The sequence below is a fragment of the Ochotona curzoniae genome, unplaced genomic scaffold (genome assembly GCF_017591425.1).
Source record: "Ochotona curzoniae isolate NIBS_2020 unplaced genomic scaffold, NIBS_Ocur_1.0 scaffold_4506, whole genome shotgun sequence".
NCBI lineage: Eukaryota > Metazoa > Chordata > Mammalia > Lagomorpha > Ochotonidae > Ochotona > Ochotona curzoniae.
The window spans coordinates 81006379-81032437 of NW_024467119.1; the positions used below are offsets into that span (position 1 = coordinate 81006379).

The window sequence follows — 26059 nt, forward strand, 5'->3', positions numbered from 1 at the left end:
GTGGTAGAACAGGGCATGGGTCACACTTCACAGGGTCAAGACACTAGCGGGCACGAGAGAACCAGATCAAAGGGTAGATTCTGTGGGGCAAGTGTGGGCCCAACCCTATGGAAATTCAAGTCCTACTGGTGATGGGCTGAGCTAAGTGTGAACATGGAACCTGCCATCACTTACGGGTTAAGGAACTGACAACAGTCTGGGCAGGTCAAGGTAGCAACACTCAAATGTGCATTCTAAAACAGGAAGTCGGGTAGGCTGAGCTACAACCGGAAGGGGGCAGACCAGGCAGGGCTGAGAAAACCTTAGCTCACAAGAAAGAACAGAAATCAAGATGGAGCACAGGTCATGCCAAGCTAAGCTCTTACACCGACTGGTCTGCATGAACCAGGGATACTAGGCCACAGAATTAAAGGCAAAGGCTGAGACAGGGGAAGGGCTAAGCCAATTGGGTTAGAGCAACCAGTAGCACGCACATAATCTAGGGCTGGGAATAAACCTGGTTGGGGACCTGTGAAAGTACATCTTGCTGGACTGGAGTTCCACCTGGTGAGTGCAGGGGCCGGACTGGGTGCTGCCTTCTGGTCTGAATATGGCTGCAATTTCCCTTGGCACAAGCGTGAACTGGGGCTGGGGGACACCTAACCAAGCTAGATTCCAGCACCATCTGGTGCTCTGGAGAACCTAGGTAGATGTAAGACAGACTAGGCTAGGTCTCTGCCCCTACTAAGCCATGTGTGAGATGTGTGTGGGAATAGACAAGCCTTGTCTGGGCTGAACCATCCAACAGTAAGGACCGGAATGAAATGAAGGCCAGCAAGGAAAGGCCACTGTTCCTGTTAGGAGGTGGATTAAATAGGGCTGGCCCATGGACCTACTGATATGTGCAAGATCTGGCATAAGGAGAGGTTCTGATGGAGGAGTTTGGGAAACTCTTCTGTCGGGCCACAGTGCCTGCGTGTGAGCGCAAGAACCATGATATAGAGCAACTCAGATCAGACAAGAGAAAGATACCCACTGGCATATATTTGGAATACGTTGGTAGCAGACTAGGCTGAACCAGTTCACGTCACCAGCTGACAAATCCGAGCACCAGAACGGAGTGTGGGTCAGGCCAGGTTCAGTCTCGACAAAAGCCAGTACACATTATAGAAATGCCAAGGTGAGGTGACCCATACCAGTTGTGGCTGCAGTGCCCAACAGCACAGGTGAGAACCAGGGAGGGAGGGGGCAAAGACGGCAGGGGGAATGTGGGTTCCCTTGCTGGACAGCCACTCCTACTGGAGAACACCTGTGGGCCTCATGTGAACTAAATCAGGGAAAAGCCCAGCTCAGCTAACTGTTCCGATTGGTGCAAGCAAAAATTAGAGTGGGTGAGGGTTGGTTGGGCTTTGCCACAGCATCAGCTGGCAGAGGCTGGTACTGGGAGCTAAGTTTGTCAAGTTAAACTCCAGACTCACTTGGAGAGTGCATAATCCAGGAGTGGGAGTGGCCTAGTAGGGAAATACTCTGATTGGACAGCACAAAAACCAGGACAGGGACAGGAGTGGCTAGACAGAGAGTGACACCAACTGGCATGTGTGTGGACTGGATAGTGGAGTTGTTTAGGTTGAACTAGGCTTCAATGCTCATAGACATATATGAGTGCTGAATGGGATGTGGGACAGACTGAACAAGTCTGCGGTACATAGTGGCAGGCATGGGAACCAGGGCAGAGGGCAGGCCTGGTGGGGGTTATGGGGAGTCGCTCCAACTAGGCTGCAGCTCCCACTGGTTTGCGGGAGGGCCGAGTATGAAGCAGGCAGGATTGGGCTGAACTGCAACAATCACTGGTTCCAGTGGAAGACAGGGCTGGAAACAGAACTGACCCAGCAATTGCAACGACCAACATATGCATAAGCTGATTAGGGCGATGGACTATACCTGGTCCTGTACTGGCAAGCACACACAAGAATTAGGTCTGGAATTGCCTCAGATGAAGTTTCTTTGGAGATCCCTCCAACTGAACTCTGATCTCAGAACCCCAACCATGAAGAGACTGTCAGCCAGTGGATTCTGAATAGATTTCATCGTGCTTGGAATGGCGAGATTGGCAGCAATTCAGAACTATTGAAATATCAAAACTACTTGAGTAGGACCCTCGGAGCATGCCCCACATTGGGGGACCTGGGATGGGTGGAATGCTGGGTGAAGCTTCACCCTCTGTTTCTCCCCCGACCCAAGATACAGGGGAGAAAATATTAGTGTGGAAACAATGGTTTTACCCACTTCCCTGTGACCCTTAACCCCCTGTGGCATAATCAACTATGTAAAGTTAATAAAAAGGAAGGAGGGAAGGAAGGAAGGAAGGAAGGAAGGAAGGAAGGAAGGAAGGAAGGAAGGAAAGAAAGAAAGAAAGAAAGAAAGAAAGAAAGAAAGAAAGAAAGAAAGAAAGAAAGAAAGAAAGAAACTTCCAAAACTAGTAAAGTTTGCTTCATTATAGAAATAACATTGTAGCTAGAAATCAAATTGTTTTTATGTATTTGAATGGCATAGAGAGAAAAGGAGAGGAGAGAGAGGTGGATTTTGCATCCATTTTAACACTTCGCAAATGCCTGAAACAGCCAGATCTGAATCAGGCCCGAATCACACCAAAGCCAAGACCCTAGAACTTCATCTGGTCCCTCCACCTAGAGGGCCAAGAACCGATAATGTAAAGTAGGGTGTGCTGCCTCCCAGAGTGTGAACTAGCAGGAAGCTGGACCCATGGGGACTCTGAAGCTCCACTGCAGGGATTGCCAGTGCCCAGAAGTCAAATTTGAAAATCTCCCAAGAGAAATGCATACTTTAAATGCCACCAGCAAACTCATTATAATAAGTGAAATTAATGCCTGTGAAATAATGGGAAGCATATAACACCTCATTAGGAAGGGTCTTTGGGTAACAGCTCAATTGTTCCCTAACTGTGTGATGCTGGATAAACTATGGCGCTGCCCTGAGCCTCTACAAAGAGGAAAGAAAACCATCATCTCTTTAATGTCCCTGTGATAGTACAACTCTAATCCCTGGCTCTTGATACTGTGGAACTAAAATAAAAGCTAAGCAGTATTGAAGTATGATAGATGAATTAAGAAAATAGTGTGTTAAGCAATAGACACATAGTACGAGTAATAAGGAATAGTATTAGGGAGTCGTATTAAGAAATAGTTCAATAATAAATTAATGTGTAGCAATAAAGAAAATAAAGTTAATGGCAAAAATATATAAGTGTTAAAAAATAACATTAAGTGATTATAGAAATTAAGGTTAAGGGATAGCACTGAATGAGTAACTGATAATGATGATTAGAATATAAGTGGTGTCAAAGTGATGCTGATCGGTCAATGGCTGAGCTAACCACTAATTTTGCTTCTGTAATGAGTGCTTCACTTGCCACAATTAGAACCAAAAGCCATAACAGGCCTCGGGACAGACTAGGCTTAAGTTTCAGTTCCTAGAGATGAAACACCTGCTTCCCCGAAGTGGGCTGCCACCCACCCTAGACAGAGCTGACAAATCCGAGGAGACTTGGAAAGTCCCTAGTCATCAGGTGGTCATAGGCAATAGAGGCCAAACACTGGAGTGGTTGCGGTAAGAGAGATCAACCACCCAGGCGATAGGCACTGATCGATCACAAAGTTACCTGTTTGTTCACAGAATTAATGGCCCATTCCTGGAATTGTAACAAAATCCCTATATAAACTGTATGAAACGTATGAGCAGGGTCCTTGTCAAGACCCCGCTGCGTTGGATGAGACTTGGACCCTAGACGCTAGCAATAAAGTTCCTTTGCCTTCGCATTGTCTCGTGTGAAACTCCTCTGTTCACTGCGGTGGGATTTTGGACCTCAACAGCTCCATCTTCACACAGTCCCCTCTGCTTGCCTCTGCCTCCATCGCAAACCTTCCTTTCCTTCCTCTAGTGAAACCAGTCCTGGAATTCAGGGTACACCCTAGTGTGATGTCACCTGGAGGTGCTTAACTCTCACTTGCAAAATTCCCTTAGGTTCCAGCCATAAGCAAGCAGAGGAAGCAGGCTCCACGCAGCTCAGGCAGGGGTTCACTCCGCAGCTGCAGTGCCTCCCTCGGGGCTGCCTCACCCCAGCCTAGGTCCTTGGCTTGCGGACAGACTCTGACTCAACTCAGGACAGATCCAAAGAGCCCTTCCAGCACAGAGATGCCTCCAGAAGGGGCTGGTTCTCCGGACCTCCTCCCCACAAGTCCCAGCTCTCTGGCCCCAGGCCACATCCTGTTCAGAGAACTTTGGAGAAGATACTTCATGTCGCTATTGCTGATTTTTCTCATCCATAACACAGGGATCAGAATGGTACCTTCTATAACAAGGTGCTGTAAGAGTGAAATAAATGAGCTAATGCAGATTCTTAGAACAGCAAAACATATGACAAGTGTTTACCACCAGCTGCCACTGTGAGTATATATTCTTCAAAAAAGCATTCAATAAGCAGCAAACCAGATGGGGAAAAAAGTGGATTTTAATATAATATGTTTTTTTCAACTTCCACTAAGTTACATATCAGCTAAAAGCAGTAATTCACATTATTTCTGATATCTCAAATATGGTAAACAATTAATATATTACTACTGTTTCTATTCGGAAGGTAAAGATACACAGAAACAGAAACACAGAAAACTTTTTCATTTGCTTCACTCCCCAGATGCCTGCAGCAATCAGGGCCGGCCTGGCCCCAGGCAGGAGCCAGGAACTCAATGCAGATCTCTCCCCCCGGGTGGCAGGACTCCAACCACCTGGGCCCTCACTGAGTCACCAAGCTGTGCCACAGCAAGAAGCTGGATTGGAAACAGAGTAGGGATGTGAACCTGAGACACTGACCGGGGATGCTGAGGTCCCAAACAACAACTTAACTGCTACATTAAGCGCCCACTCCACTACTACTTTGTAAAAGTCCCTATGACCATTCCGTAATTTTATATCAATTAATTTTCAGCCAGCAAAAAAAGTAAATGGTTTTTTACTCCTTATAAATATTAAAGAAGCAGATTATAGGATTCCTTTCATTCATATATATATTTATCTAAATTTTGTTCCTTAAGTCTACTAAAACCAGAGACAAGGATTTGCTATTTAAATTGATGCACTGATACATAAGGAAAGCTCCAGATCTTAAAATACATCAGTAAACGAGGGTATCAAGAGAACTGCATCCAGTTCTTCCATCGAGGCTAGAAATTAATCCTTGGAGAGAAGGATAAAGTTAAGTGTACATTCATTTAGTTGATGAGTGTAAAGTGCTGAAACCTTAAAGGAATAAATTAGTCACACTTTCCTGCATAATGCAAGCATCTCTTAGACTGGTTCTCAGGATACAGAAGTATAATTTGCAACCATGTCCAGTTCTACTATGTGTTAGACAAATGAACCCTGCAAAGCCAATATAAATAAGGAAAATTAATTCGGCAAGCAGAGGACTCCCACTCTGTTGAACTTTATTTATTTAGTAAATGCTTCCCATATTGCTCCATGCTGAAGTCTCACTCATCCAGTTAGAGCCAGGCCTAAGGACAGTGTCCGGTTGAATTTCCATTGTCTCCACTTTTAAGCAATAGCTATAACTTTTTAAGTGGTTACATATGTGCTAGTGCTTTAAATATATTATCCTCAATCTCAAAATAATACTTCAAAGCACATATGTTGCTATTATCCCATTTTCCAGATACAACAAGGTTTGATGCACCCAACTTATAAACGCACAGCCAGTTGGAGGGGTGTGTATGCCCTTCCCACATAACAGCTCCCATGGAGCATTTCACTATTAACACATCAACTCACGTGCTGCTTACAAAGCTGTGGGAAAGCACCTCACAGCCTTGGCTCACAGCCTTGGCGCGCCTCCAAAAGCAAAGGAACTGCAGCTCTTCCAGCTGCTCCCCTCCATCCCCCTTTTCGGAAATAGTGTCAGCTAAAGAGTTAAATACTGCAGTGTTCTCACATGAGCCATCTGATTTCTGTAGTTAACCATGAGCGATACACACACACACATCTTTAAAGCCAGGGTAAAGCACTAAATAGCTGATTATTACCTTTAGACACATGAGAAATAAACACACTCCAGTAATAATTGTGCAAAATCCAGAGTTGCATATTCTTCCAGTCTCCCTGACAGACATGCATCGTGTTCTTTTTGCACAAAATGAAAAGCTTCCTCAGTACTGCATGGCAACATAAAAAGGATATTAACTGCCTTCCTGCTTCCCAGTGCTTCTGCTACATGTTTCAATGACAGCATTGCTTTTCCAAAAGCTGCAGAAGTGTGAACAATTACAGACAGACCTTGCCACTGCCCTTCAGGACATGCCCAGCTCCTGAAGCAATCAACACTCCTTCACGTGGTTATCACGCTGATCACTTCATTTTGTCATCCAACAGACCTTACTGTTGCTGTGTGCTGGGCATTTTTGTGAGTGCTTAGCACTAAGCAAGACAAAAGAAGCTTCTGTGTACTGTCACCTCCTGGTGCTGGCACCAAGCAGCCAAGCTGGTGCTAAAGAGCTTCCTTGTGCAGGGGTGTAAAGAACCAGGTTAACTGCACAGTGTGTATAACCTTGGTTTCGCATAATTCAGAAACATAGGTAACAGTGGAAGTGGGAAAGCTAGATGGCCAAGGAAGGCTCCCAAGACTTAAAGATTTATTTTATTTTTATTGGAAAGTCAGATATACAGAGAGGAGGAGAGACAGAGAGGAAGATTTTCCATCCAATGATTCAATCCCCAAGTGACTGCAACAGCCGGTGCTATGCCGATCTGAAGCCAGGATCCAGGAACTTCTTCTGGGTCTCCCACATGGGTGCAGAGTCCCAAGGCCTTGGGCCGTCCTCAACTGCTTTCCCAGGCCACAAACAGGGAGCTGGATGGGAAGTGTAACTGCCGTGATTAGAACTGGCACCCATATGGGATCCCGGCGCGTTCAAGGTGAGGACTTTAGTCGCCAGGCCACAGTGCCGGGCCCGACCATATGTTTTTGAATTGCTGAGATTTACAGATACTAGTAACACTGGTTAATCAAAGAAACCCTAAACAGAAAGCCTTTGCAGAACAATTACCATCTACATTGCAAACAAGAGGACTCCCAATGAAACAGTTAAGTATACCTTGGCAGCCTGATACTAGATGTTCCACTTTTGTACCTAAACTGCCATGAAACACTTAAATAGCAGAAACTTCAACCTGTAACTACTGCTAAACTATTGTTGCTGTCGTAAGGGAAAATGGCAAGAGGGGAGAACGAGGAGAGAGGAAAGAAGTGGGAGGGAGGAATCCCTGCACCTACAAAAATAATAAGAATTTTAGAATTTTAAAAAAAGAATTAGTTGGGCCCGGCGCGGTGGCGCAAGTGGTTAAAGGTCCTCGCCTTGCACGCCCAGGATCCCATATGGGCGCCGGTTCTAATCCCGGCAGCCCCGCTTCCCTTCCAGCTCCCTGCCTGTGGCCTGGGAAAGCAGTCGAGGACCGCCCAAAGCTTTGGGAACCTGCACCCACGTGGGAGACCCGGAAGAGGCTCCTGGCTTCGGATTGGCATAGTATCGGCCCGTTGCGCTCACTTGGGGAGTGAATCATCGGACGGAAGATCTTCCTCTGTGTCTCTCCTCTCTGTATATCTGCCTTTCCAATGAAAAAAATAATAAAAATAAATCTTTAAAAAAAAAAAGAATTAGTTATCCATGTCAAAAAAAGGCTTTTAAATCCTAACAAATTGTGTTAAAAGAAAAAAAAATTATTGAGTAGGTTTAAATTCTACAGGTTTTCTTCTCAATCAGCTTTTATTATTAGATTTTAATCAAGTCTCATTGAAACAGAAACTGTCCCAGCTGCACACACCCGTGTGCTATATTGCTAGGAGAAAAGCAGCCAGCACTGCAGGGCTTTGTGGGCCTGGTTAATGCCATACTTTTGTTAACTGTACAAGTCTAACAGCATAGTCACCTATTCCTTTTTTCTTTTGGGATATGTTGGGAGGGTGGGGAACGCTGGGCTGCGACACACCACCCTGGCCACCAGGCGGGGCTGTAGGTTGCCCTGAGGAAGCTCTAGGGGCATTGGAGTGGAAGTGACTAAAGGCGTGTCTGACAGGAAAGGAATCACTTCTGAGATCTTGCACACTCCGGACCACTGCCCTCGCAGGGTGTGTGAGGGAGCTGAGATGGAATAGTTTGGAAGGGGGAACCCGAGGACACGTTTTTGTCAGGCCAAGGCAGCTGCCCACATAGGAGACCTGGGTTGGGCTAAATACCATCTGCTGCCAATGGCACAAACAAAAGCTTGGGCTCAGTGGCGTGCCTGGCTGGGCTAGGCGGTAATAACCACGTGTGACTGTCAGAGCAGCAGGCGGATCACATCAGGCCAGACCGTGGCACCCACCAGAACATCAGAGACCAGATCTGGGCCAAATTCTGTAGGAGCACTGTGGGCTTGCCTCAGTGGGACTCCAGCATTGCTGGTTTGCTTGCTGGGGTGGTGATGGGTCCAGCAAGGCTGGATGACAGAACTAACCTGACAAAAACCCACTTGACATCTGTGGAAGCTGGAGCTCGAAGGAAGCTGGGCAGAGCCAGGCAGTAGCTCCCACCAGCACATGCAAAGGCTGGAGCTGAGGGCAATGTTGGGGGTCTCCCTGCCTAGGATGCATCACCCACTGGTATATATGAGAAATGGGCCTGTGGTGGGTTGGCTAGGAAGGGGCACAACGCGCATCTGCTCACATGACAGATAACGCTGAGGCAAAACTGACCAGGCAGCTCCACGTATAAGTATGTTTGTTGGCTGGTGCAAGTGACAGACCAAACCTGACCTGGCACACAGGCTGGCATACATGAGTCAAGTTTGCAGTGTGCCCCCAGTGAGGTTTCTTGGGACTCTAGTTGAGACTCCCCAATCTGACCGCTGGACTCAGATCCCCACCACAGGGAAAATCACAGGATGTGTGGTCTGACCTTGGAATGCATGTTAGCAGGTCTGGACCTCCTCGGTGGCTGATGCCTGAGCAGTGGACAGAGTACCTAGGCCTGCAGGGGATGTCCACTGCCCCATCAGAGGGCGGAGGGGAGAGAAGATTGGACAATTCTCCTGGCCAAGCTTTACAGCATGTTCCTGGGTCTGTGAGTGAAGTAAGATGGATTTGGTCAGCCATTAGACCTTGGAAAGATTTTCTCAGCCCTGAAGCAACAAAACCAACTACTTCTCAGAACTATCAAAACTACTCAAGTAACACCCTTGGAATATTCTTCCCCACATCAGATTCTCTAAACTGTCATCAAATGACTGTCCCCTCTTGCTAGATGTTGGTATAGTTTGACAGCAAGGAGCCACAACCTCCCTTCTTCCCTGTGGACACAGCAGAAAAACTCAAAAACTGAAACATCCATCTTTCTCCATAACCAGGCCTTCCCACCCTTGTCAGAGGCCCACATGGTCATGCATTCTTCTCAACCATGTAAACAATGTTAAAAATAAATTGAAGACAAAAAAGAAACAGAATCTGAAATTTCAGGGAAAAAGTAGAAATTCTGCATCTAGTATGGCTGAGAAGGTGCCTGCGAAGACCTGCTTCCTGCAGGTATAAGCCATGAACTTTTATTAAAATGCAACAAAACAGCTGTAGTCTCGGGCCCGGCGCGGTGGTGCAGTGGTTAAGGTCCTCTCCTAGCATGCCCAGGATCCCATATGGGCGCCGTTCTAATCCCGGCTGCCCCGCTTCCCTTCCAGCTCCCTGCCTGTGGCCTGGGAAAGCAGTCGAGGACCGCCCAAAGCTTTGGGACCCTGCACCCGCGTGGGAGACCCGGAAGAGGCTCCTGGCTTCGGATTGGCATAGCATCGACCGTTGTGCTCACTTGGGGAGTGAATCATCGGACGGAAGATCTTCCTCTCTGTCTCTCCTCTCTGTATATCCGCCTTTCCAATAAAAACATAATAAAAATATATCTTTAAAAAAAAACAGCTGTAGTCTCTAAAGGCTGAATAAGAGTCATCTGATTTGTATGGGTAAAATGCCATAAGAATGATGACCATGGAATGGGTTTACCATCCTTTGAAGTTCTTTTGTGAGCAGCAGCCTAGATCCCATGCAGGGTGCTCTGTATAGCTACACCAGAAGCACAGCTTTGCTGGGCCAAAGAATCTGAAGGCAGAGTTCAGGGCAATGATTACAATGGCGAGCTAAGAGAGAATCCCCAAATTGGTGGGAAGCTCTCTAGACAAGCCCCAAACTCTGAATAGCTCTACCAAATTTCCTTCTGGCCTTGAACCCTATATTCATGGAGCAGACTGCAAGCAATCTAGCTTAAAAGAAAAAACTAAACGAGGTTTTCAGGAATATCTGAACGTCAGACTTATCAGTTTTGAGTCCCATTGAGTTAACTGCCTGCTACAACACAAACACCAACACTATTCAGAGAAAATTGTAGCAAATCCAAAACCTACACAGCATAACATACACAATGGCCAGAGTACAATGTAGAAGTATTCAACACAAGAACAAGAAGGAGAATCTGGTACATTTACAAGACAAAAAACAACAACAAAATTAAAGATGCTTATCCAAGGATGATCCAGATGTTGGATTTCAAAATGACTTTATAGCAACTATTTTGGCTGTGGCGGATAGGAGGAGTAAAGAAAGACAGTTTTGTAATGAGTGAAAACAAGTGGAATATCAGCAGAAAGACACCCATTCACACCCCCCCAAAAGACCTAACAGAAGTTCTATAAATGAAAATTACATTTGAAAAAAACTTCTTGAATGAGATTAACGGGAGAATAGCGGTGAGGAACAAGATATGAACTTGAACATAAGGCAACAACAACTATCTGGTACATAGAAGGGAAAGCACTGAACGCCAGGGGAGCTGAGCAGTGGGCTGAGCTGCTTGCTGCAACACTAGAATCCCATAGCAGCACTGGTTCCAGTTCCCATCGAGTTCTCTTCCAAAGCACCCAGGAAAAGAACAGTAGAAGATGGCCAAAGTTCCTAGGCCTCTACCACTTGTGTGTGTAAAACTCTTTAAAACAAATAATTCCATAACATTATAGATTGTTGCTTACGGTATGTTGGGGCTTTTAATTGATCGGGATGATACTTTGCCGGCTCTATCTTCAGACCAGAGATGGTCTCCCCAAGAAGCCGTTGAATTGATCCGGACAATAAGATGCTGGACTCTATGCTTGGTATATGCTTGCAATGAAACAATCTCAACTGAACTTGAACTGTGGTAACGCAACAAGGTGGAGGAATCCACCATGGGGGGAGGGCTTGGGGAAGAGTGGGGGGAATCCCAGTGCCTATAAAACTGTGTCACTTAATGCAATGTAATTAATAATAATAATAAAAAAACAAATAAGTAAATCTTAGAAAAAGAACAGAGCCCAAGAACTCAGATCCAAAGGTTTCACACACATGTATTTGCAGTCTCAGACACAGCGGGGTGGATTTTGTGATGCAGCAGAGAAAGCCAGGGACTACAATGGCGGCATTCCTTTATGAAAGCCAGTTTGAGTGCCAGCTGCTCCAGCTTTGTGCTGGTGTACTTGGGGAACCAGAGAGAATGGCCCAAGAACTCAGGCTTCTGCCCCTCACGCGACACCAGGAAGAATCGCCTGGCTTCTGTGAGGACTGAACCAGTGGACGGAAGCTCTCGCTCTCTCCTCTCACTTGGCAATGCTGCCTTTCAAATAAATAAATACATCATTTTAAACAAAAGAAACAGAGAGAAAAAAAGAATGAGGCAAGAAAAAAAATTTAGAAATGAAGAAAAAATAGTTTCTAAAAAGATCCCTGTGTGTTTATGTGATAAATTTAACTTTTGTCATATATATATGAATATATATATATTCACAAAATAAACAAAAGTGGTTATCTGTACCTTTTATGTTACAATGCACTTACAGAGCAATAAAAAATAGCATTAAGAAACTAAATTGAGCCCGGTGGCGTGGCCTAGCGGCTAAAGTCCTTGCCTTCAAAGCACCAGGATCCCATATGGGCGCCCGTTCTAATCCCCGCAGCTCCACTTCCCATTCAGCTCCCTGCTTGTAACCTGGGAAAGCAACCTTGGGACCATGCACCCATGTGGGAGACCTGGAGCAAAAAAAAAAAAAAAGAAACTAAATTGAAACTTAATTTCAATTTATATAAATTTAATTCCTATAACTCCCTGTTCAAGTGACAAAACTGGATATTACCACATTCCAAAGCAAAATTATCTTCCTTCTAAAGCGTACCAAGATTCAAGACTCAAGGACAATTTACTGAATTAACTGAAATGTTTGCTGCAATACTTGTTTAGTGGAAGCCAGCAGAGTATGCTGAGTGCCACGAACAGATATTATGCATACTGTCCTTCCTCTCACCCGCATTCTCTATGCTGGAGCCTGGTCAACGCAATGGAAATGGACTAGACATAGGCATCACAATGAGACTCTACAAAAGAAAAATGCCTTATAAAAATTACTGCAAGATAAGTCCAGGAAATATTATCTGCTCACACTGAAATACTGTGTTATTGTTTATGCATAATCCAACAGAACGGCCTTTGTATTATTTTTAACAGTTTGCATTTAAAACCATCTATACTTCAAAGGAAAGTAAGCAGTGCATAAACTTAGTTTGTTCTTGACCTCCAAACTTGGTTTTTGTATAGCAGACATTCCTAAGAACTAGACTAGTCATCTCTACATAAACAATAACTTCCTCTGTGTTTCTAAATGTGAAATCGTGAGGAATACACAACATGCAAAGTTTCTCTAAGTACACAACTGTTAAAAATCAAATAGTATTTAAGTCTATTTATAGTAGAGTTAACAATAATATTTAATCTCCCAAAAATATCCATAGCAATGGCTAATTCTACACAGCTTAAATGAAGAGCAAAATAAATTTTATAATAATCTGAACAAAATAGCCCTTAGAAGTGGACGACAGGTCTTATGAACTGAAGTTTTGAATTAGCTGTCATTAGTAATCAGAGTGACAAGAAATGGCCTCAAGCACTGTTTTGTTCTTTCCTTTTACTATCGCTGGGAAAACACGGGTATACCACAATTCTTTCACGGTTTTTTGCTAGAATATTTGTTCATTCTCCAAAAGCATCAAGGATAATACTGGACTTTCTGAGGATTTAGCATGATACCAATCAATAATGTCATCAGAGCAAATATTCAGTAATTAAAAAGTACTAGTCATCTAAAATAGAAAAGGAGGTAGGCAGTTAGCACAGCAACGATGATGCCCATTAGGCTGCGGTCTTGCCGTATTAGGTCACCTTTGCTGAACGCCCAGCTCCAGCTCTTGGCTCAAACTTTCTGCTAAGAAACTCTGGCCAATGGCAGTGATGGGACTCAAATAACTGGGTCCCTGTCACCCACACAGGAAACCTGGCTATGGCTTGGATCAATGTAGGCATTTGGAAGTGAATGAAAATATGAATGCTTTCTCTTTCTCTCTCTAAGGATACCAATTTCTCTTTAATTAAAGGGAAACTCAAAGCATCTCTTCCTTCCCTTCACCCCATATCCATTCAGAATGAAGATGTTTTCAAAATAAGCAATTTAAAAACAAAGCAGACATAAATCAGCCATAATTTTAAAAGTCCATGTTTTCTTTTTCTCCTTTACCTCTCAGGAGACCAGAACTGTGAGCCCAAGCCTGGTGGCGCTTCTTTCTTCTGAAACATGTTTGACTTTGGAAGGCCAGAGAAGCACCCAGGGTCATGGAAAACATGGAACAAGCAAGCATGACCAAACAAAAACCAAGAAAAAAATGCTAGAGTGCAGGCTGCACACACTATCCTGGTCTTTGTTTCAAGTCAACAGGACCTGCATATCACCACACATGCTCACATGGACCTGCACATCACCACACATGCTCACATGGCCCCTGTCAAGCTCCCAAGGCAAGCACCTAACTAAATCCAGGACAGACGTTGTAGATAATACTCACGTCAGGACACATTCCTAGGATGTTCTGGATCATATCCCCAGCCACCTGACATGAGTAGCCATTGGGATTTTTAAAACAAGGGACAGTTACTTCTCAGACTCTCAGGTAGCTCCTCAGTGTAATCAAGGCTCAAATGAAGCTAACCACAAGAACTACTGGGCATTTATCATGTGTCAGGCGCTGCGCCCAGCACTAAGATGCAGCATATCATTTAATCTCCCCCCCCCCCCCCCGCAGACTCTTGCAGTGAGGATCCTATTTGTCATCCCTGTTTTATGGATGACACACCGAAGGCTTACAGAGGTTCTGGAACTTGCTCAAGGTAAAGCTACTCGGTGATAGAACTGAAATTTCAACCCAGGTTTGCCCGACTCCATTGTGCAGTCTTCTGTCAACTAGATCACTCTCCTTCCAAATCAAGGACATCTGGAATTAATGAGAACTAACAAACCTTGCCATTCTCTCCAGCAAAGAGCTTCCACACACTTCATCAGTAGACTGACATCTGAATGTTTACTGCAAAGTGGTAAAAATCTGAAATGAAGCTAACACAACCCAGGCTTTTAGACAGGAAATGCAAAACACAATTGTTGCTGCAGGCAACAAGACCTGGGGCTGGGAGTGGGCCTGTTAATGGAACTTTGGGGACTCCCTCACTGGGACACTGGTTCCACTGGTGTGAGAGCTGGAACTGGGGGCAAGCCAGTCTAGGGGTGGGACAGACAGCACTCATTTTAAAGTGCTGCAACTGGCTGTAAGTCATGTCAGGCAGTACCCCTGAGCAGGTGCAAATTCCAGGGCTGCATGTGGGTCTGGTAGGGGAACCATGGGCATTCCTTTGCTGGGATGCAGCTCCTGCTGGTAAGTATGAGAACCAGGATTGGGACAGGGCCAGGCTGGTCAAAGCAGAAGCACCAGTCAACATATGTATGGACCAGATGTGGGGGCGGGGTAGGCTAAGCTAAGCTGCAGAACCAATGGGTATGCATGAGAGCAAGATGAAATGTGGGATGGATGAGGCTAAGCTGCAGAATATACCAGCAATGCAAAAACTGGGGCTAGAGGCAGGCCTAGAGAGGGTTATTAATCCCACTAAGTTCTGGCACCTGCTGGTGTGCGTGAAAACCAGGCTGGCAGCAGGGTGGGCTGGGCTATGCCATAGTTTGTGTGACAGATGGTGGAACTGATCAGGCAGCTACATCCACCAAGATGTACTTTGGCTGGTGCAAGTGACTGCCAGAGGCCAGCTCCAGCTGTTTGGAGCTCAAGAAGGGTGTGTGGTGTTGGCGAAAAGGAAAGACACAGACACAGTGCCTTAACAACTCAAGAAGCTATCCTATTTATTTACCCAGCCACATTACAAACTTCTGCACAAACAATTGTGCTATTTTTACTTCAATATTAAGGGGGCATGCATAGACATTTGGTCATTCTGTACTTCATGGCTAAGCCCGTGCCCCTAAAGATAATTCTGCAAAATACTGTATGCATTTTCTTCAGAGCAAGCCATTGTTCATACTTCAGTAGCAGCAATGGAGTAATAGCCAAGACTCCAAGGCCAAGGCAAATGCAAATACCTGCTAATCGGTAATACATTCCTACCACATTCCTATTTCTACAATTTACCCATCATTTAATGGGGAAAAAAATGTCACAAGGAAAAAACATAAAAATCCAAGACAAAAGTTTCAAAAATTAAATCCCCCTACAACTACAGGCTCTATAACTCCATAAACAATCAAACAATAATTAAAATTATATCTCTATAATTTTAACAAAAATCATATGAGAGGCTAAAACAGATACATTCCCTACGCTCCAAAGAAATTGCAAAGACAGGCTAGCCTTTAAAGTCACAGTAACTGTATTTATCACCATAGCAGTTGTGGGATAGGTTTCATCACTTCCACTAGTTTGTAGGATTCTTATCAAGCCATTTCCCAGAAGGCATGCTACTTGTCTGGGCCAAATTCCAGGGCAATGGGTAGGCACACAATAAGGTGTCCAGCAAACAGCATTGGCTTAATTGTACTCCTTTGTGTAGTTAAAGGCCCACTCACCAAGACATTATCAGTAACATTAACTCCCAAGCTCACATCAGTTACAAAAGCCATCTCACAGGGGCAAACAATAATGCCTCAATAGGATACAGAATTTCTAATGGGGTCGTTGAGTGTCCATGCAAAAGGGGGTGATACCGCGTCAAGGTGTTCAGAGAGACATTCACCGGGCCTTACCAAACAGCTGGAAACTTCTCTGGGCCTTGCCAAACAGGGAAGCTATTTTCTTCACACCTTCATGCCATCCACTCCCACTGCGCAAACCCCAGCAAGTTGACAGACCAAAACTGACCTGGCACTGGCTGGCACACACAAGAGTTAAGTCTGAAGTAACCCTATCCCACAACAGACATAGCCAGGTATGTTCAGTCATCCAATAAAAAGATAAAAGTAAGAAGACCATTTAAGCAATATTAAAGACTAATGCACCTTTATTCAATAGAATATTTCATGTTAATAGATTCAACTGTTTCTTCTCACAGGATTTAGTTAACGAACCTCATCAATCACACAATGTGACATTAAACAACAGGCAATAAATTCAACATGTCACATACTACACTTCAGCAGCTATATTTTATTCCCAACCTCATGAGACTAACAGATGCACACGGAGACCACTTTGGATCAAAGGCTAAAGCAAAGTGCTGATTTCATCATCAAGAAAAATGCTACATTAATCAAGCCAGTTTATCAGCCTTATGGACCAGGGTCTTAACAGACAACCAGATCTGGAAAGCGATGGGTGAACAGGTAGCAGATGCCAATTGTTACAAGGACTAGAAAAGGGAAGATACCCATAGACTTGATATGGAAATACTGCAAATGATGGGAAGGTTGTATTTAATGTCAGAGAAGAGATAGAAGGGAAAGGGATAATTGTGAAACAGAGTCAGAGAAGATGAGCGAGGTGAAAGGTGGACCAGGGGTGGATGGTTTGATTTGGACAGATAAAAATCACCTAGCTCTTAGACTGGGATGGTCTAGATACAGAAAAGTCAAATAGGGGCAGCAAAAGCTCAGAAAATGTTCATCTTCTGCCTCTCCTGATTACTCGGGCATGTTCACGTGCAAAGAGTAAGGGGACGAGGTATGATACTCAAACTGAAGTTTATGAGGGGAAGTGGATGCTAAAAGGGAGCTCAGCAAGGAGTGTTCAAGGCCCAAGTAGATAACATGCATTTTGAGAAGAACAGACTCATCACTTGAATTATTCCAGCTGTTCTCTACAATGCAAGTGGTGGTGATGATGGTGATGGTGATGATAGTGGTGATGGTGGTTATGCTGATGGTGATGGTAGTGGTGGTAGTCGTGGTGGCTATGGTGGTGGTGGTATTGGTGGAGTTGGTGATGATGGTAGTGATGGTGACAGTAGTAGTGATGGTGGTGGTGATGGTGATGGTGATGGTGGTTATGCTGATGGTAGTGGTGGTAGTCGTGGTGGCTATGGTGGTGGTGGTATTGATGGAGTTGGTGATGATGGTAGTGATGGTAACAGTAGTAGTGATGGTGGTAGTGATGGAGGTGGTGATGGTGATGGTGGTTATGCTGATGGTGATGGAGGTGGTGATGGTGATGACAGTGATCGTGATGATAGTAGTGATAGTGGTATTAGTAGTGGTGGTTATGGCAGTTATGGTGGTGGTGGTTATGATGGCCGTGATGGTTATAATGGTGACAGTGATGGCGGTGGAAATAGTGGTGGTAATGGTGGAAGATGTAGAGCTTGTTTACCTAAGGCAAGTGATATGTACAACAGGCATGGAACAGCAAAGGTTAATTTGGTGAACTGAGGAACCCCAGATGGATAAGACAGGAACTAGCATCACAGGAGAGTACTCCTGTGCAAGGAGAGGAAAAGTAAAGGGACTAAAATCAAAGACTGAGATAGTTGTAAGGATAGGAGACTGCAATCAGGATCTGAACTGAGATTTACGACGAGGAACAGTTCTAGAAGATTCCAGATTGCAGGCCCTGGCTATGGGATGCAGTTCCTGGAGTGGAAGCAACAATGAAAAAAGTCTATGGGTCGACACTATGGTGTATCAGGCTAAACCTCTGCCTGCAACACCTGCATTCTGTTTAAGCATGGATTCATGCTCCAGTTGCTCCACTTCCAATCCAGCTTATGCTCTGGAAAGGCAACAGAATATGGCCCACATTCTTGGTCTCCAGCAACCACATGGGGACCTGTAAGAAGTTCCTGACTCATGGTTTTGGTCAGCTCAGTCCCAGCCATGGCCACTGGGATCATTTAAGGGGGAATCTGCAGAAGATTTTTCTGTCTCTCCTACCTGTAACTCTGCCTTTCGAATAAAAATCAAATCTTTTAAAGAAAATCTTTTAAGAAAGATTTAATCTTTTAAAATCTTTTTAAGAAAAACTGGTTCACTGATAAGACCAGACTGCTTGAATGACGAGAGAGAAGGCCCCAAATCTGTCAGCTTCCTCAGTGCACAGGGAGAGGGGAGTGGGGAGTATGCAAGGCAGAGCCAGGGGCAATGGTCCTTAACTGCTGAAACCAAGTAAGAATACCTCGGAAGATGGGGCACAATGTCAACCACTTCTCTAGACCGTGGTCCATGGTGCTGAGGAGAGCAAGTAAGTAGCACGTTTCTCTCAGAACAAGTTCCCCAGCCAGAATCACACCCGTGGGCACACCCTCCCTCCAGCCAGCATCCCATCATACCCGTGGACAGACCCTCCATCCATCTAGCATCACACACCCATGGGCAGACCCTCCCCGCAGCCAGCATCACATCCACGGACAGACCCTCCGTCCAGCCAGCATCCAAAGAATGGACTCAAACAGCAAGAGACATACCTGTTTTACGCCTGTTTTGATGTAAACCAAAATTGAAACCCATGTACAGCTTTATCATAATATACATACATATTTCATGAACTTCATTGATAACCCTCATTTCTCTAAACAACCTTAAAATAAGATTGATTGATTGATTTTGAAAATCAGAGTCACAGAGACAGAGGGAGACATGAAGAAAGAAAGAGAGCGCGAAACATCTTCTATCTGCTGATTTAATTCTCAGATGGCTTCAAGGCTAACACGAGGCCAGGTTGAAGCCAAGAGCAAAGAGTTTCATTCATGTCTCCCACATAGGTGACAGGGGCCCAAACTCCTGGCCAGCTTTCGCTGCTTTGCCCACGCCACTATGAGGGAGCTGGATGGGAAGTGGAACAGCTGGGACATGAACTTGCATTCACAGGGGATACTGGCATCACAGGCAGAAGCTTTAACTGCTACACAACATATCAGCCCCAAACTTTAGTCAACTTCTCTCCCATACTGTGATTTGAAGTCTCAACATAACCTTCAGGCTTTTTGTCTCTGGAATTCTGGCCAATAATTCCAACTTAATATATGAAGAAATTCAACTAAGCAAGCATTTATCCTGCAAACTCTCACCACCTGCTTTTTCTATTCCTCCTGTCGACCCATACTGAAAACATGGCATTTTCTTTTATTTCTGCACCTCTCCAGAAGTTTTGAAGTTTACTTTTTATATTAATTTTTATTTTTGACAGTTGATTAGGGTCATAAGGGTCAAGGGCTACAGAAAGGTGGGTGAGACCACCATCTCCACATTCTCTTGTTTCTTCCTATATCTGAGGAAAGGGGGGAACAAGCAGAGAAGCCACACCCTGCCTCTCAAACACCTCTGCACCCTGGAGGAACTTCTACAATGGAAAAACCAAATCACTCAGTCAGAAGCGGCCTGAAGCATGCCTTCATCAGCCCAGCAGAGCTTGCCACATGCACAGGAAGATCTCAAATGTTTTTTCTAACTATCACACTGAACATAATATATCATTTTATGTTCATTCAATATAAACTCATGAATAAACAAGCAAAGCATTTTAAAGAGCATTTCTCCCAAGAAAGGGCCCGGCAATGATAGCTTAGTGGCTAAATTCTTGCCTTGCACTTGCTGGGATCCCATATGGGTGCCAGTTCGTATCCCAGCGGCCCCACTTCCCATCCAGCTCCCTGCCCGTGGCCTGGAAAAGCTGCCAAGGACGGCCTTGGGACTCTGCCCCTGTGTGGGAGACCTGGAAGAAGCTCCTGACTCCTGGCTTGGGATCAGCTCATCTCTGGCTATAGCAGCTACTCGGGGAGTGAACCAACAGACAGAAAATCTTTATATCTCTCCCTATAAAAATAAATCTTTTTTTGGTTTAAAACATATCAAATATTTATTTATCTGAGCAACAAAGGACTATGATACATTGACAGGCATGGAAACTACTGCCAGCACAACCCATTACAATACAACTAGAACTGCTTCCAATATGGCCAGTGAAAAGACAGAATACCAGGTGGTCCCAAATGTCTGAAGTTCTTTGAACAAAAAGAGAAAGTCCCTAACCCTTGGTTTAAAGACAATATTTATTCATCGCCCAAGTGATGGCTTTTTTTTCTGTTTGTTTACTTTCAGTTGAATGAAAAGCTAAATGTAACCTCCTTCACCATGTCCCAAGGGCAAGAACTTTTCTGAGGCACACCTATGCTCCTCTGATTTTAATTCAGAAGATTCAAATAATCTGGCTTTTGTAAAATGGACCTAGCATGATCTGCCTGATGGTTACGAAAGTATAAATTACTCCCACAGCTGTTCACTTATAATTTACAATTTAGAAGATGAGGGGATCCATTAGTAGAAGCCTGTAGTTTAGTTGTTAATAAAATTAATTTATTGTCAGGTTTCAAGCCCCACAGAAAGGGAATCTTACTAATAGCAACTTTCTGAATTCCATCCAAAATGATTATTTGGGGTTGAAACACGTAGAAATGCCTTACATATTTTATGCACAAAAAGTATGCTCCTGCAGTGGAAAGCATTCATGACAGGTCTTACAGAAAAATGTGTGTATCATAGCAGAGAGCCTCAACATCCTGCATACAGCAAGCTTTCCCTTCTCCAAGGCACCTGAACTCTTCCTGACCCTCCTGGTTCCTGTCATAAAATGGCAGTTATCTCCAATAACATCGATGTGTGATCAATTTGACTATCGTGCTATTGTGATGCTTGTTTTGAAATATCCCTTATCCTACAGTAATCCCAAAGCAAAAGAACAGTGATGCTGGCAGTTCAGGTACTGGAGTTCATAAAGTGTATCCTTTTAGTATCACCTCACATCATCACTGGACCAATCACAGCACAGTAAAATATGTTGAAAGAAAGACCATATTCATATAAATTTTATCACAATGTATTGTTAAAATTTTGTTAAAATTGATCTTTTTTTATTGTTGTTATTTTTCACTTAAGTCTGACTAATTTGTAAACTAAATTTTAGCAAAGATGTAAACAAAGGAAAAAAAAAAACATAGTATCAACCAGTTTTTGCCTTATCCCTGGTTTGAGGTATGCTCTGGGGATCTTGGAACACACTCCCACTGAATGAAAGGCAACTTTTGTACAGCATTTATTGAACGAGGAACTGTGGCCAGAAAAGTTACCAGGGACAGCAAATGGCTGAGTCAGAATTGGAAGCAAGGTTTTCTGATTGGAAGTCCAGTGCTCTCTCTGGCCAGGCTTTCAAAACATCTCCAAATAATGATGACTGATAAACAGGATCTACGGCACTTGAATCAGTCATACCTGTAAATTTGAGAGGGATCCAGATGAACGTTTTCCTTAGCCTAACTTTGGTGGTTGGCAATCCACTACACTCGCTTTTGATGAAACGCCTCTCAGTCGATTATGGCAAGAAGTCTAAAGTGGAGTTCCCCATCTACCCAGCCCCACAGGTCTCCACAGCTGTGGTGGAGCCCTATAACTCCATCCTCACCACCCACACCTCCCTGGAGCACTCTGACTGTGCCTTCACGGTGGACAATGAGGCAATCTATGATATCTGTTGGAAAAGCCCCGTTATCGGGCACCCCCTTCACACTAACCTGAACCGCCTCATAAGCCAGGTTGTATCCTCCAACACAGCCTCTCTCAGGTTTCAGGGATCCCTAAATGTTGACCTGAATGAGTTCCAAACCAATTTGGTGCCCTATCCCTACATTTACTTCCCTTTGGCCAGTTACGCTTCAATCATCTCTGTTGAGAAACATGAATAGCTTTCTGTGGCAGAGCTCACCAATGCTTGCTTTGAGCCAGATAGCCAATTGGTGAAATGTGACCCTCGCCATGCTAAATGCATGGCTTGCTGCCTGTTATACCGTGGGGGATGTAGTTCCCAAAGATGTCAACTCTGCCATTGCTACCATTAAGACCAAGCGGAGCATCCAGTTTGTGGACCGGAGACCCACTGGCTTTAAGGTTGGCATTAATTACCAGCCTCCCACTGTGGTGCCTGGTGAAGACCTGGCCAGAGTCCCACAAGCTGCATGCATGCTGAGCAACACCACAGCCATTACCCAAGCCTGGCTCGTCTGAAATACAAGTATGATCTAATGTATGCCAAGCATGCATTCGTTCACTGGTATGTGAGTGAGGGCATGGAGGAGGGAGTGTTTTCAGAGGCTCACGAGGACATGGCTGCCTCAGAGAAGGATTATGAGGAGGTTGGAGCAGATGATGCTGAGGGAGAGGATTAGAGTGAGGAGTATTAGCCTGTCCGCAGCCACTGGCTGCTCTACTGCGACTGTAGGGTCCTGTGTTGCTGTCCATTGTGTCCCTAATGTGTCAATTAAGGTAATAGGCCCTCTAGGACTGTACAGTGTCATTTTCTTAGGAGTCACCATTAATAGGTGAGAACCTTCTTAGAAAGATGCTACATGGCTGGTGCTGTGGCACTGCCAGGTAAGCTGCCTATCATGACATCAACATCCCATGTGAGCACCAGGCTTGAGCCCTGGCTGCTCCCCTTCCAATGTACTCCCTGCACCTGGGAAGGCAGCAGATGATGCTCCAAGTACTTGGAACCCTGCTACTCGCGTAGGAAGTCGTGGGTGGAGTTACATGCTGATGCTTTCAACCAGTCCTAACCCTGGCCATTTAGCAGGTGAAAAATTCTTTGTCTCTCCTTTCTGCATATATAATTCTGCCTTCCAAAAAATATTTAAAATGAAGAGGTCTTACAGCCGGCAGTCAGTAAGATAGAGTATAGCTTTCACTGCCTGAAGCACATGTACATCTATACCTAAAATACAACTTAAACTGATTTATGAGATCATAGTGCAGGAGAATACTTATTTCGAGCGTAATTTTTACAATTGTTCCTGAACCTCTATCAGGCTAAAGTGTGTCCTTACCATTTCCAGATTTCTGATTTACTGATGTTGAATAACAGATGACACACATTGAGCACTTGGTTTGCAGCAGCCAATCAGTGTTCTGAGCACACACATATTAGTGGGTTACCCACATAAAATTCTACCATGTTCACATTAGTACCCAAATGAGAAAACTGAGGCACAACACGGAGCACACACCAATCACGGCTACTTCTCAGCACTGCAATTGACAAAGTTCAACTGTGAAGGCTATGAACACTCTAACAAGTGAAAAACACTCATCTTTACTCACAGAACCAAGACGCAGACAACACACTGACAAGTTAGAGGCTGCATCCGGACTGCAACTAGAGACACGGCCAACAGATCCTAGATTCCACCCCTTCTGTTATTACACAGCCAATGGTTATTACCTGATTCCAGTATTCACGCAGAAAAGGCAGCAAAGCCTGTTGATTGGTCTTGAATAGCAGTTGCGATGGAGGCATGAAAGACAGCAACATCAAATCAAAGTCTGAGATAATTCTATAAGCTTTCCCAAGTTCCTAAACTTGGCCAGGGGCTCTTACAGCACTTTCTGGAAGCAGAGTTACCAGACCGCAAGGATGTAGGACAGCCAAGAAAGGCAATGGCTGACAGGTGAACTAGACACAGCGAAGATTCAAGCAGACAACTGCTTCCACGCAGACAAGTTGCATTCCAAGGCGCCAAAATAAGACCAACATGCAACTCTGTTAGGTGAGGGGTGTCACAGAAATTCATGGAAAAAACAGGTATGATTCCAAAACTTGGGGCAGCAAAATAAACACATCCTTTAATTCCCTTCTTCCACAAACCTACCGAACAAGATAAGCAGCAACAGGGTGTTGTGGCTGCGGAAAGGAAATAAAAATCCAGGAGAAGCAGTGAGATTCAGACTACGTCATTCTAAAGAACTGGCAATAAAAACATACTGGGGGGAAAAAACTTTACAATAAGGCTAATACACAGCAAATAAACAGCAAAAACCTTAATCAGCTGTTGCGCTTGCTGCAAAACACAGGTTTTGAGATTTGGAAAGTTTTTTGTTTGTTTGTTTGTTTGTTTTTCTTTTTGCTATACTCTACTTCGGTGAAATTAAAAAAAAAAAAAAGACTGATTTTTCTTCTGTTATGCAAGAGTAAAGATGCTAGACATTCCCGAGGATTGGAATGCCAGTGAGTGCTAATCCTTCAGAATACTCCTAACTCATGGTTTCTACTAACACAATTAAACAATTGCAACGCCACAAAGGGTGTCATTACACTTGATCTTACCCCAAAGGCCAGGAAGCAATACCACAAAACATTACAGACAGAGCAGGACAGCATTAGAACAGGCTTTGTGGGTGGAGCCCGGCCTTTCACTGCACCAACAGGTGCTCCAGTATGAAGGCTAGGCAACACGTGCAAGAAACATGAATGCACAGAACCAAGCAAAAAGAACGGCTTGAGAGCAAAGGTTAGCAACTCCTGAAGGTCTGGGCAGCTAACATCCACAGGTGAGGTAAAATCCAAGTTGATACCAAGATTTCAGAAAACATTTTTTTTTCTTTAATAAAGTTTTCACTTCTTAGCTGGCACTAAGCATGAGTCTTGACAAAAACTTCAGCTTGTTCCTAAGAAACCAGGTCACTTGGGCCCGGTGGCGTGGCCTAGCAGCCAAAGTCCTCACCTTGAACGCGCCAGGATCCCATATGGACTCCGGTTCTAATCCCGGCTGCCCCACTTCCCATACAGCTCCCTGCTTGTGGCCTGGGAAAGCAGTCGAGGATGGCTCAAAGCCTTGGGATCCTGCACCCGTGTGGGATACCCGGAAGAAGTTCCTGGTTCCTGGCTTTGGACCGACATAGCATCAGCCGTTGTGCTCACTTGGGGAGTGAATCATCAGACGGAAGATCTTCCTCTCTGTCTCTCCTCCTCTCTGTATATCTGACTTTCCAATAAATAAATAAATCTTTAAAAAAAAAGAAAGAAAGAAAATTGGAGTTCTCACACTGTATAGGAAGAGAATATAGGAAGGAACTAAAAAAAAAAAACAAACCTTTGGAAACATGTGTGATGCAGGTGAGGCACACGAGAGAAAAGAGGAACTGGCACAAGGCAGAGGACAGGCCAAAGATGCTGTCAGCGAGGTGGGCAGCAGTTCAAACACTGCCGGGAGAATGTGGGATGTTACTGTTTAGAAAGGCCATTGGCTTGGAAATGAAACAACGCAGACAGAAGTGCTTTGAGAGGCAGGATCTAACACAGTGGTAGCGAAAGGAAAGCCGAGGCAGCTAAGGAGCCACCAGCAGGTAAAGGCCAAGCACATGTCGTTCATGTGCAAGGTAGGCAGTGGGGCAGACTGGACAGAGGACTGTCACCTGCAGGCTCTTGAGTAAGCCTAGAAGCAAGAACAGTTCCTGGCACGCAGCAGGTAACTCGAGAAACATCTATTCGTACTCAACTCTGTTTCTTTAGCAAATGCTGCTGTTGGGTCAGATAAATGCATGGACAGATTGCTGGCATTCCTCCGCCGTCTGCGTGTAACTGAGTATGAACACTGCTGTTCCACTGTTTTCAGATCTGGTTCTGAGTGAGCAGAGTGCACCAGCAGGTATGGAGCAGGGGAGAGGATTGAGGCTCTTTTCCAGCGCACGAAGCTGGCCTTGCTGGCAGTAACTTTAGAAAATAAATATATAAATATGCTAGGCTTGACAGTTCTGCTAGGAGCAACCCTTGAGTGTCTGCTGAGCCAAGTGCCTCCATTTTGAGCCTGACAATAGCAAGGGGTTGAAAGGAGCG

At 44.6% G+C, this 26059-nt stretch overlaps 1 protein-coding gene and 1 pseudogene across 1 annotated transcript in view; one reads left to right on the forward strand and one right to left on the reverse strand.

Annotated features, from left to right (window-relative positions):
* The window catches only part of DCHS2 (dachsous cadherin-related 2), a 288223-nt gene that overhangs the window by 258448 nt on the left and 3716 nt on the right, over window positions 1-26059 (reverse strand). The window lies entirely within an intron of this gene.
* Window positions 21744-22616, forward strand: LOC121147052 (annotated as a pseudogene).